Raw genomic sequence first — 13,703 nt, 5'->3', positions numbered from 1 at the left:
GGGGGGGACACTTTGACTTCTATTTTGTTGCAGATAGTATGAATCTAAAATATTTCATGTTTTGTGCAATGACCAGATGCATCTGCAGTTCTGTTTCCTCCTCTTTTTTAAGCGCTGACATAAATTAATTTCTTTGAGTTCAGTTCCTTGCAACTATTCCCTTATTTTTATTTATTTATGGAATTATTTATTATAAAAAGGAAACGTCGAGCTTTATTTTGGACAACGTTTCCCTGAGCGGAAGTTGCTTTATTGTTTTTTTTTTTTTTCTCCCTCAGCTCGGTTATGGTTCATGATGCATTCAAATACAGATTGTACATCAAGCCGCTCGTCCTCGAATGCCCCACACATGCTGCGTTCAAGACCACGATAAACTGTGAAATCTGCAAAGCGTTAATTCTTTGTTGTGTTTATCTGGAAGAAAATAAGTAAGACATTACAGCTGTTTTCTGTGTGTGAGAAAGATGCAAAATGTTGCAGTGATTATCTTTCTATTTGAAGTTTGAAATCGGTTACAATATCGATTAATGTAAGCTGAATTTCCGCACAAGTTTCCGAGCTAAAATTTCAGCCCGATCACACGTTCAAATCGGTTCAAATCAGTTTGTCCTGCCATGAACGCGTGAGCGGAGGAGGCGGGGACCAGACAGGCGCCAAAATGCCAGCTGGAAGGGGGGGGGGGGGTTGGAGTGGTTTGTAACTCACCGCAATATTTGAAATTGGCCCACACAGCCCTCCAAAATAATGAAGTCGTCATGTTGAAACTACATACTATCGTTAAGAAACATGATAACGTGGATGCTTTTCGTTATTGAATGTCGTTACGACCAAATAACATAGCTTCACCCCCCGCCCTCCGTGTGAGACATGGTTCCGTCCAGCCCCGCCCCCCGTCCGGCAGACCATAGGACTTACGCTGCCAGCACCTGCAGGAGTTGCACATGTATGTTTGATTTTGTTATGAAAATCAAATGGAGACCGCTTTTACAGTAACGTAGCGTTATTTAGTGGCCGTTGAATCAGGCTTTGGTTGTCGTTCTTTATTTTAGATAAGGGATGTAAAGAACTGTCCGGGTTCAGGGCCGTCTTCCAGACCACCGACACATTCAGGTAAATTCCTTATTTATTCTGGAGTTGTTTATTGTTTTGTTTGCAGTATATTCTAAAATGTTGACTTTTAATATAACCGAGTGAACATAATGTTCATTAAGTGTACCGGGGGGCGGTGTTGCATCATTTTTTCTGTTTTCCTGTGACGTCACTCGTGATGGAGTTTGGACATTTTGTTATTTGGACCTGCCGTCTGCGTCTTTTTGTCTTTCTGTGATCAGGTAAATACAGTTATTTTTAAGTTATTAACGAGGCCGTTAAGTGTTAAATGTTGTCTTGTAGTTTGTTTCCTCTGAGTTTTTGGTTTGTGTGTTCGCCGTCGGGCCGCAGACTACACATTTACTCAAAGATAAACTTCTCCAAAAAACTTAGTTATTTGTGAAGAAAACGCCCTCATAATGACGGAGTTAAAATGCTTTGGCGTATAATTATATTAATTAATTTTTTAGTGCACACGGCACTAAAGTGAACGCAGCGAAACATAGTATGGTAGGGTAAGGTTCCGCCCTTTTTGCCTCTGATTGGCTAGAAGGTGTCTACCATGATTGGCTATTTGATTTGGCCGTAAAACGTCTTCTTACGTTCAGGAACTGCCGTTTTTTTTTTTGTTTTTTTTTTCTTCCAAAACTTTATTTCAACAAATGCAACAACATACAGTAACGAAAAAAAAAAAAGAAAAAAGGGAAGGCCACAATAACGTTCTCAGTATTATGAGAAATAGTTTTTTTTTTCTTCTTCTTCTTCTTCCTTCTCCTCTCTCTCCCTCTCCTTCCCCTTCCAACAGGATTAAATGTACAAACCATCTTGGCAATTAACAATTTGAAACATTCTGGTGCGGTTTACAAGGCACTGGTAACTTAACAAAAGAAGAAAAGAAGATAGATACACACACACACACACACACAAAAGAAGATATACGAGGGCTGTCCGTAAAGTATAGGTCCTTTTTATTTTTTTCAAAAACTATATGGATTTCATTCATATGTTTTTACGTCAGACATGCTTGAACCCTCGTGCGCATGCGTGAGTTTTTCCACGCCTGTCGGTGACGTCATTCGCCTGTGAGCACTCCTTGTGGGAGGAGTCGTCCAGCCCCTCGTCGGAATTCCTTTGTCTGAGAAGTTGCTGAGAGACTGGCGCTTTGTTTGATCAAAATTTTTTCTAAACCTGTGAGACACATCGAAGTGGACACGGTTCGAAAAATTAAGCTGGTTTTCAGTGAAAATTTTAACAGCTGATGAGAGATTTTGAGGTGATTCTGTCGCTTTAAGGACTTTTCACGGTGCGAGACGTCGTGCAGCGCTCTCAGGCGCCGTCGTCAGCCTGTTTCAAGCTGAAAACCTCCACATTTCAGGCTCTATTGATCCAGGGCGTCGTGAGAGAACAGAGAAGTTTCAGAAGAAGTCGGTTTCAGCATTTTATTCGGATATTCCACTGTTAAAGGAGATTTTTTTAATGAAAGACGTGCGGACGGGTCCGCGCGTCGGGACGCGGCGCGGCGGCACAGGAAAAACACCTCCGTGTTGATAACCATTTGTTAAAATCCAGTTGGCTTTTGATGGCTTTCAGTGGAGTGAGTATATGAGAAATTGTTTATCAGCTGGAGATGTTCCAACTTGTCCTCAAGGCTTCCAGCAGAGGTGTTTTTCCTGTGACGGAGCGTCGCGGCGGCTGCGAGCCGACGCTGCAATCCGCCCGCACGTCTTTCATTAAAAAAATCTCCTTTACCAGTGGAATATCCGGATAAAATGCTGAAACCGACTTCTTCTGAAACTTCTCTGTTCTCTCACGACGCCCTGGATCAATAGAGCCTGAAATGTGGAGGTTTTAAGCTTGAAACAGGCTGATGACGCTGCCTGAGAGCGCTGCGCGAGGTCTCGCACCGTGAAAAGTCCTTAAAGCGACAGAATCACCTCAAAATCTCTCATCAGCTGTTAAAATTTTCACTGAAGACCAGCTTAATTTTTCGAACCATGTCCACTTTGATGTGTCTCACAGGTTAGAAAAAATTTTGATAAAACAAAGCGCCAGTCTCTCAGCAACTTCTCAGACAAAGGAATTCCGACGAGGGGCTGGACGACTCCTCCCACAAGGAGTGCTCACAGGCAAATGACGTCACCGACAGGCGTGGAAAAACTCACGCATGCGCACGAGGGTTCAAGCATGTCTGACGTAAAAACATATGAATGAAATCCATATAGTTTTTGAAAAAAATAAAAAGGACCTATACTTTACGGACAGACCTCGTACATCTATATACAAACATTAGAGGTCAGCAAAAAGTTGTAGATCTTCTATGGCTTCCATCAGAGATAGTGCATTTTTACATGTCATCTGTTTAAGGGATTTTACATAGTTATCTTGCATTTGTTTTTTAAAGACAGTGAAAATGGGCTTTACTTTCTTACATTTACATGTATGTATAAAATATTTTGCTAACAATAAGGTATTGTTCAGCACATTTCTTGTTTCAGTGTCTCTTGAAAAAATACCAAAAATAATATCATCCCATTTCAGATCACTTTGTAGCTGGATTCTTGAAGATAGCCAGTTCCATAAGTCGTCCCAAAATGTCCTGGAATATATGCACTGGTAAAATAAATGCTCGGTTGTTTCAATGTCGTTATCACAGAATATATAGTTGTTTTGTTCAATATTAAATCTTTTTCTAAGCAGTTCCCTGGATGGATAAATTTCATTTAAAATTTTAAAGTGTGTTTCTTTTGTTTTGGGAGTAATGGGAAATTTTAGATATTCAGTTCTAATTTTTTTAATTTCAACTTTAGAAAATTTTTGGATGATTGAGTTTCTGTTTGGTTTTATGGGGAATAATTGATTATTTAGACATTTTCTGAGAGTTTTGTTGGGTATATTTTTTTCTAAGAAATTTTGTTCATAGATTTGCAGGTTTGGGAGGTTAGGAGCAGGCAGATTGTTCATTTCCATGCTCTCTATTAAGCGTTTGAGAGCTTGAGGGATTGCTTTGGAGATTTTTTTAAATTCTGCCCTTCGACATGTAATACTGTGTAGGGTGCAGAAGTTTTCAAATGATAACCAGTTCCCTTGGTCATCCATTAGATGGCGTATTGTCCACACTCCTTTATCCATCCAGTTCTGCAAGAAAATAGATTTTCTATTGCAAAGTACATATCTGTTGTTCCATATTGGGGTTTGATGTGGAGTACAATTGTGGTTGTACATAAGTTTCCAGCTTAACAGGACTTGTTTATGAAAGGATGATAGTTTAACTGGTAATAAAATCACATCTAAGGATGAATTCAATACCTCCCATTTTATCAAATAGGCCTTTGGAGAGGCAGAACCAGGTGCTATTTTTTTCAGTTAGGAAAGATTTTAACCATTTTTAGTACAGTATTTAAACATTCAAAGTCAATTACTTGAAGTCCACCTTCCTCGTATTCTTTTATGGTTTCAGATTTTTTAATATAGTGAACTTTGTTTTTTCCAGACAAAGTTAAAGTTGAGCTAGTTTATGGCTTTGATTGATTTGTCTGGGATCGCCATGGAGTAGGCTGGATAAATACATCTTGCTAGAGATTCCATTTTAGTTAGGTATGTTCTTCCAAAAACTGTTAGGTCTCGTTGTAGCCAAGAATTCAACTTAAATTTACACTGATTAATTTTTGGGTGTATATTTAATGAGTCACTTGCATCAGTATCTTTAGTTAGACTAATGCCCAGATATTTTACACAAGATTTTATTGGAATATTATATGCTTCTATAAGGTTACAATTGTGTATGGCCATAAGTTCACATTTATTACGATTAAGTGTCAAACCAGATGCTTCAGAGAAGAGGTCAATTAAGTTTAATACTACAGAAATTTGTTCTAAGTTTTTGAGGAAGATAGTTGTCGTCAGCAAGTTGACTAATCATAAGCGGTTTACTAAAAATGTTCAATTTTTCTATACTTGAATTTTTAAGTATAATGGCCAGCATTTCAACTGCCATTATGAATAGGAATGGTGAAATATTGCATCCTTGTTTTACTCCTCTATTTAAAGAGAAGCGTGGTGTGGTACCAGTTGGAAGTGTCACTGTACTAGTAGTATCTCTATAGAATGTTTCAATTACATTACAAAATTTAGGTCCAAAGCCATATGCCTGCAGTACTTGAAAAAGAAATTGATGCTCTAGTTGATCAAAGGCCTTATAAAAGTCAAGGAATAGAATGAATCCTTTGTCTTGAATTAAGTCACTATAATCTAATAGGTCTTTTACCAATCTAATATTATGTATAGATCTTTTATTCACAAAGCCTGATTGTGTTTCATTAATAATAGTGTCTTTTTTCTTTTTAAGTCTGTTAGTATATATATATATATATATATATATATATATATATATATATGTAAGTAGTTTATAATCATTATTAAGAAGTGAGATTGGGCGATAGATTTCTAGTATTTTTGTATCTTTATCTGGTTTGGGAATTATAGTGATGATACCTTGTTTCATGCTTGTTGGTAGAGCTAAATTATCTATGACCTCATTAAACATTTGAAAGAGTAGGTTTCTGAGTGATTTCCAAAAATGTCTATAGAAGTTACCAGTTAGCCCATCAGGACCTGGAGAATGATCAGGTTTTAGGCACATAATTGCCTTGTCAAGCTCAGTAAGGTTTATGTCTTTCTCACAGTTTTCTTTAAACTCATCATCAATTTGTGGGATGTGTTGTTTAATTTGTTTCAGAAAGCTTTCAGCCTTTGGAGCCGAATAGGAGGAGGTGTACAGATTTTGATAGAACTTAGTAATTTCATTTGCTATAGATGTTTCATTAAAGCATTCCTCACCATTAATCACTAAAGATTTTATTGTTTTACATTCTTGTCTCTTTTTTTCTAATCTGCAAAAATAGGCAGTGTTCTTTTCACCCTCCATCCACTTGGCTCGTGATCCTCCTTGAGCTTTCCTTTCATATATTTTATCTAATTTTTCTTGTAGTTGTAGAAGTCTTATCATTCTCTGATATTATGGAACCCAGGGTAATGGCAAGTATGTCTTTTACAGTGCGATCTTCTTCCATGTTATTCCTCTTTTTGAGTTGCTTACTATAAGAGATTGAGTATTGACAGATTTTATATTTTAAGAATTCCCATTTTTGAGTAAATGATACTAGGGATTCATCTTTTAAATGATTTGTATAAGATCTTCTATGCCTTGACAGAAGTCATTGTGAAATAGTAACCTGGAGTTAAATTTCCAGTACCCATTTTTCCTGACGGACTGTGGGAGAGGTGTTACAAATAACTCCACACAGCAGTGATCAGTAAGAGGTGCTGGTAGTATTTCACATTTTGAGGTTTGATTGGCTATGTCATCACTTACTAGCCAGTAATCAAGCCTGGATTTTGCTGAACCGTTTGGTTTAAACCAAGAGTATTGTCTTTTATCAGGATGTCTTTGTCTCCATGGTTCTGTAAGATTTAAGGAAACGCAGTAATCCGTTAACATGAGATTAGGGTGAGGAGTGTTATATTTACTGGGATGTCTGTCAAGCCAGTCATCTTTAACCATATTCCAATCTCCTCCTAAAACAATGTTTTCTGATGCATATTTAATTCTGAGTTGAAATAGCACTTCCTGTATTTCAGAGAGCAGTTTTCTATTTAGCATAATGCTGCAGTGACCATAAACATTCCCTAGTATTAAAATAGCTTCATCAAGTTGAATTACTGTTATAATCCAGTGGCCATTATCATCAAATTTTGTACTAACTATTTTCCCTTGGCAGTTGTTGAATAAAATTGCTACACCAGCTGATCTTAAAGTCCCATGTGAAACAAACATTTTGTCCCCCCATTGAGACGTCCAAAATTTTTCATCCATTTCATTTGAATGAGTTTCCTGTAGTAGAATGCATTGTGCTTGTCTACTTTTGCAGTATAAAAACAGAGCCTTTCTTTTGACACTATCCCTTAGACCTCGAGTATTAATTGTCAATAATTTTAAGTTGCATTTTAGTAGCATTGTTGCTCACACACATACATACATTCATACACATATATATAGAAAAGCAAAAAGTTGTAGAAGGTTGGTAAAGTTTCTTACTTTAAGTAAGGAGAAACTTTAGGCAGGTCCCTAACAAACGTGGAAATTTGTCCATCTAAAAGTAACATTGTGAATATCAATTGAACGTGTTAGAAATTTCATTAGAACAAACTGGATTGAAATGATTTGAATAATTTGAATGTTTTCAAGTCTAAGGTGCTTATATTTTCGTTTTCAGGCTGTAACTATGCGGCCGTCAATGACTGCAGTGTGGCCTTTGTAAAAAGCCACCTTATTCTGTGATCTGGCCAGTTTTATTATTGGCCAAAGTTTCTCTCGAGATAGCAGATCTTCCTTGATGAAATCCTGGACAAAGCGGACTCCTCGATCCTTGCAGACTGGTGAATCCTTGGTTGATTTCCAAACTGCATCTCGATGAATTCTTCTTACAAACTGGATGATGACCTGGCGGCTGCATCCATTCTCCCTTCTTCCGACGCAGTGCACGGAGTCGATCACGTCTCCGATGTTGTCAGCCCACTGTGGGAAGATTTTCAGCAGAAGCTCCTCGATTTTCTCCCTGATGTTTTCGCCATCTTGTTCTTTGAGACCGGATAGTCGAAGATTCCAGCGTCGTTTGTAACATTCAACTTCTAGAACCTTTTCTTTCAGAGCAGTGTTTTCTTTTTTCAGCTCTTTGCATTCGCATTCCAGAGTTTCGACTCTCGAGCAGCATTCAGCGATTGCTTTCCCATTTACCTCGACATGCTGGAGTAGCTCGGCAAACGTTTGACTGTTCTTTCACTTGCTCCGTCAAGTCATCTACTTTGCTTTCAACTTTCCTCAGGATTTTCACCATGTCAGCAAACGTGAATTCCATACTGTTTATTTCCAACTCTGTGTTTAATGTTGTCTTCTCTGTGTTTTGTGCCAACCTCTTAGCAGGTGGTTGTTTGGTGGGAGTGCTTAATTGTCGTCTGGTTTTGCCCTGGTTGATGGCGTCCATCGGGGTGGCCTTCTCTGGAGATGCGGCGGCAGCGGCGTAGCTATGAAAGGCTAGCGAATCTCCCGCCTTTCTGTTTGTTTTGTCTTTATTTGCACACATAATTTTAATTCACGTACCTTTCTTCACTGGTAGGCTAGACAGTGATTCCGCAGAGTTCACAGCGATTTTTTTTTTTTGTCAAAAGAGGACAGTTCTAGTCTAACGTTGGGACCCAGACGTACGGCGCTCAAAAGTTTGCTTGTGCTCTGTCCGCCATCTTGCCCGCCTCCTAAGCGAGACAAAGGAATACCTCCGTTTCTGCATGTCAGAGGACAAGGTGGACATGTCTATCTCGGCTTTCAGTGCTTACCAGTCCAGTAAGTATCAGTGAAATTGTGGAGAGCTGGACATGTCCAAACTTGTCCTCTGACATGCAGAATCTGAGGTATTCCTTTGTCTCGCTTCCAAAGCGAATCGGTCGTGACGGGCGAAGCCTCCGCACGGCTTTCCATGACAAAATCTCTTGTTAAAAGTGAAATCTGCCGGAAAATGGCTGATGTCCAGCTCTTGTGATAACCAGAGAAAGAGCACACGATGGTCTCATATCCACAGAGCCATCCGTTTAGAAATGGTCCGGTGGCTTGTGCCGCGTCGTCGCAGCTCGGAGCGCGGCGCGCCGAGCGTCCTTAAAGGTGTCCTTAAAGCTGTACTAACAGACCTTATTCTCTGTGAAGCCCGTAAAATTTTCACCGAAAGCCAGATAAATTTTTTTGAATGGTTTCCAGGTGCCAGTCTCTAACAGCTTCTGAAAAAATTCTGATGGAAAAAAAGTCCTTTTCATTCCGCCATTTCCAGATAATGAAAATCCGACGAGGGGGCAGGACCACTCCTTCCCAAGGCGTGCTCACAGGCGAATGACGTCACCGACAGGCGTGGAAAAACTCATGCATGCGAACGAGGGTTCAAGCATGTCCGACGTAAAAACATATGAATGAAATCCATATAGTTTTTGAAAAAAAATAAAAAGGACCGTTACTTTGACAGACCTCGTATAATGTGACCAGTTTGTAACAGTTTATTACTAGATTGTAGAAGTCCAATATCAAAAAGAAACTAAGAAAAACAGACGCTTGCATTTATGTGTTGACATGAAGTGTAATAACTGCAATATAGAAATGACTGTTTATACTGATAAATTTATATCTTGTTTAATCTGGGATCATGCACATATTCAGAGTAAGGTGCAGGAGCCAGCCAAAAACAAATGCATAAAAAAAAATCTAGCTGCAAGCAGCCATGTGGGGGTCGAGCAGAAATTGCAGCGTAGATAAAGTTAATGTTTGTTTGCTCACTACTAGGATAGTAACTTTGCTGAAGATGTTATGGTGGGCAGCCATTGATAAACTATTCACCTGCGATAACCAACCTTCTAGTTATTTTTGAAATACATTTACCACTTTTAAAACATTTCTCTCTGCTCAGCTGTCAGTCTGTCCTGCTCCAGCGTCAGATAACGTTTCAAAAGAGAATTCAACTGCTGCTCACCTTCTAGCCAATCAGAGGCGAAAAGGCTGGAGCCTCCCCCTACCATCCTATGTTTCGCAAATTTGCATGCCGTGTGCACAGCAACAGAGAGACAGCAGCAGATGCTGGTGTTTTTTGTGTTTCCTGCAGCACTTCCGGTGCTGTAGCACATGCTTGTCTTTTATTTACCTGCCGAGGCAGATGCCGGTGTTTTCAGTCGATTTATTTCTTTCATACGTGTACATGTAAAAGCATACGCAAACCAGAGATGAAAAAATAAAAATGAAAGTATTAAAAAAATGGTTTATATATATATATATATATATATACATACACACATCTGTTACTTTTTTTTATTCATTTTTCCACCGATTTGCACATAATATCTTTATCAGTATATTTGTTATTTTATTTTTACTCATCTTTGTTTTTGCGAGGAGACAGTGGCAACAAAATTTTGTTCCGCTTTGTACCTTCACAAGGTGGAATGACAATAAAGGAATCTTGAATCATGACTGGACTAACTTTGAGATTTTTTTCCTCACAGTGTATTCAGTGATGTAAATAACTGTAAAATTGAGGTCAGTGCAGTAATGTCACATTTTATTTTTAAATTATTCTCACCTCGGACATATTTGCAGAACTAAGCTCCGTTGGTCAAACTGAGTGTTTGTATATATCCCAAAGTGAGGAATTTCAGATTTACTGGGTCTGCTCCATCACCCCAGCTGTGTGTCTTGCTCTGCCCCGGAATGAGGCCTGAACTCCGGCTCCTCCATGTGGCTCTGCACTCTGTTGTGGTTCGATCGATACCACCAAGTCATAAGTACTCCTCGCCGTCACTCCTATAAGTAGCTGAAAAAGCTTCTCCCAGCAGGATGATGGTATACTAATTTTATGACTTTTTTTCTATGACTTTTTTAAGCTTTTTTGTGGTTCAACAGATGCAAATCCTAGATGGCGATCGCTCAGCTTTTTCAGGCTGTGGAAAAAGCCAGAATGTGATGTAGAAATCTCTACACACACACACACACACATATATGTGTGTGTTTATATGTATATATGTGTGTGTGTGTGTGTGTATATGTACAAATGCCACACTACAGAGAGTAGTATGCAATATTCCGGTTGTCCTGATGTCAATCCCATTCATGACTGTCCTTCAGGTGCACTACAGTCCTTTTAATAAAGCCGACTGGGTCCCTGCATGAATTTCTTTTTAACACTCTGCGATTCAGCCAATGCATTTCATTTTCAGCTGGAGGTTGAACATGCAGCCTCGCAGTCACTGTGTGTTGCCCAAAAAATAGAAAATTAAAAAGCGAAACACTCATTGCGAATCTAAGCAAAACACAGAAGAAAGACTGAATTTCTTCCAGAGACTGTCTGTGGCCGAGACAGAGCTGTGTGAGGGCAGTGCTGAGCCGCTCACACTGGGCAGAGAGAGGCAGCAGCCGGCCGCCGCGCGTAGAGCGGCCAGCGGACGAAACTGTTTATTAAAAAAAAAAAAAAAAAAACACACTGCTTTGCTTTAAATGCACAGTAAGCTATTTCAGATGATCAGCGTGGACCGTCTTTTTCCTAAAAGGCTTTATTTCCCTCTGTTTGTCACGCTGGAAAGCTGTAGCTTTTGTGCTAATTTGAGTTGCGCTTGCTCTAGTCTTCTTCTGTTTGTTTTTCTGGGGATGTTAGCGCCACACGCAGGCCTGGCATATGTACTACAACGTTAAACGAAGCTTCGAGGCACAGAATTTGCCTCGAACATTTTTTGTAATCGAATTATTCAAATTACTCGACAAATCGTTTCATCCCTACACGTGTGTTAAGAAAAAAACCTGATGTGGAGAAACTCTGCAATGATGTTCAGAAGCAGAGCAAAAAGGGTCCAGATGAAACTGTTCTGTGTGATTCCAGAAGCGATTAGGGGTGTTTTCAACATCCAAACTGATAGAAAATGATTAATCTGCTACAAAGTAATTATTTTATATACAGCGTCCGCCGCACAAAGCAGGTGGGATTGTGTGCAAGAGGGCTGAGCCTGTCCAAAACGATCCTCGTAGCTGCCATGCGCACGGATAATGGGCTTTTTTTTTTTTTTATCATCAGCCTTGTCCTCACCATCCTTGTTAGTCATCGTAGTAACTTATACAAAACTGCCCCACGCTGTTGTTGCTAAATTTTGAACATCTTGAAATTAGCACTACGCTCAGAGATGAGTGTCATTAACCGAATATACTGCCTCTAAGAGCCACCATTCTCCCACGGTAGTTGAATAAATCTTCTCGCAGCAAAAAGAAAAAAAAAAAACATGCTACGTGGCTCATTGTTTATCTTTCATTATTTGGTGGGACCAGGGCTTATCTTCCAAATGTTTCTAATTTGGGATTGTAAAAAACTAAACAAAAAACAACAATTAAAAACGTGTAGTTGAACTGTATATACAAAAAACTTTATAAGCCGTTATCTTTATTTATTCATTTTAAAGGTCAAGTTTTGTGGCTCTAGAAGAATTTTATTTGTGGAAGTCGGGACAAAAATGTCTCTTTTGACAGTAAATGTTGTAGACCCCTGAACCAGACTGACCCCAAATATGAGTAAATTAAGTACTTTTATTTAATTATGTTTATTTTTGTGGCATTTTGTAAGTGCAGAAACGTGTTTCGTCTTTAAAACGGTACACAGGGCCGCTGCTAAGGTTTTGGAGGCCCTAAGCATAACTGGTCAGGGAGGCCCCCCACCCCCATACAAGCGTATATGCCTTAAATATAAGTTCTGAAATTATTCTCACTATTCTTGGTATATTTATCAGCCTGTCAAATTTATAGTTGCTGTCTGATCATGTTTTCAGGCAGCATAGATTTGGACCTAAGTAGTGCACTGATAGCTAACTAGGGCTTTGTTGACTTATAAGGCACTTAAAATCTTCAAGCTACACTGCCCAGCTATTTGCAAACGTGTCACATGCCTTGTAATATCCAGATTAGTTTAGCGTTTAAAGCTACATCAAATCAGCAAAGTCAACGCAACCTAGCTTAAGCAGCACCACTGAACATTAAGTAATCAAAACAATTTAAACCTTTAACACGTACTTACCAGCAAGGGATGCACGGGCATCATCTTTTTGTTTCTTTTTCCTCCGTTTTTCAGCTCCAGACTCCTGCTGTCGTGTCATTGTTTAATTGTGGCATAGTGGCAACTTGTTGTCTCGTGTCAGAATCGAATGTGGGCTAGCAGTGCTACTTCAGTTAGGCGCAGGGTTGCCAGATTGGGTGTTTTCCCATCCAATTGGTTTGTTTAGGGTAAAAATATGGCACTGGATGAGTTTTTTGTATAGAATTGCCACACACATTTTAAAAATCAGTTCAAATTGCACAGGATTTAGTGTCTCCATGCATTTTTGAGCATTTATTGGACTGGAAATCGTCACATCTAGCAACCCTGGTATGGCGACACAGCGAACAGCGAAAGACGCAAACAGGGCTGTACCATTTCAGGGAATTGGGATGGGGGTGGATGGGGGCTTTATATTAGGCAAAAAAAAAAACTGTTAATTTGCCCCAATTAAGTAATGGGGTAGGGGCCTACACAATGTTTAAAGACAAAAACGATGGGCCTATTCATAAATAATTCATATTGATTTTGAAATGTAATAATTTCAACACATTTTTCAGTCAATTGGAGGTCCTGCAAACTAGTGCAACATGGTTGGTGCCCCACGCAGGCTGCATAGTCTGCTTATGCCGAACGGCGGCGCTGGCGGTACATGTACTTGGGGCACTATTTTTCTAAATTTTCATGGAGGATGCCCCTCCCCCCTGTGGCTTGGGTATGTGTGAAGTTGGTCGGCACCTAAAATTTTGGACACCCTGATTTTTTTTTTTTTTGGACATCCAAAACTCCAGTTTCTGCCTAAAATGATGTTGTTGTCTGCTGGCGCGTGGCGATGACGTCACAGACAGGCAGATTCAATCAAGTAACGTTTAACGTCTTTATCGTTAAGTGCTGACAAAACACATCCATATAAAATCAGCCGCACTTAAATCCAATGCATTATTTGCTAGTATTGGTACA

At 39.4% G+C, this 13,703-nt stretch overlaps 2 protein-coding genes and 1 long non-coding RNA gene across 5 annotated transcripts in view; 2 read left to right on the top strand and 1 right to left on the bottom strand.

Annotated features, from left to right (window-relative positions):
• The window catches only part of LOC117504818, a 3,434,143-nt gene that overhangs the window by 866,869 nt on the left and 2,553,571 nt on the right, over positions 1–13,703 (bottom strand). The window lies entirely within an intron of this gene.
• LOC117504886 overlaps positions 1–13,703 on the top strand; it is a 370,101-nt gene that overhangs the window by 124,363 nt on the left and 232,035 nt on the right. The gene's annotated exons all lie outside the window — the stretch shown is intronic.
• Positions 1,061–13,703, top strand: part of LOC117504821 (NACHT, LRR and PYD domains-containing protein 4E-like) — a 48,543-nt gene continuing 35,900 nt past the window's right edge. Inside the window, exon 1 of one of the 3 annotated variants that reach the window (XM_034164354.1) lies at positions 1,061–1,110. The gene's annotated coding sequence lies outside the window, so the exon portion shown is untranslated. The remainder of the gene's footprint in view (positions 1,111–13,703) is intronic. The other 2 variants (XM_034164356.1, XM_034164355.1) reach the window with 2 other exon arrangements.

The sequence above is a fragment of the Thalassophryne amazonica genome, chromosome 23 (genome assembly GCF_902500255.1).
Source record: "Thalassophryne amazonica chromosome 23, fThaAma1.1, whole genome shotgun sequence".
In the NCBI taxonomy this organism is placed as follows: Eukaryota; Metazoa; Chordata; class Actinopteri; order Batrachoidiformes; family Batrachoididae; genus Thalassophryne; species Thalassophryne amazonica.
Note: the sequence above shows the minus strand (reverse complement) of the source record. Positions and strands in the feature narration are given on the sequence as shown.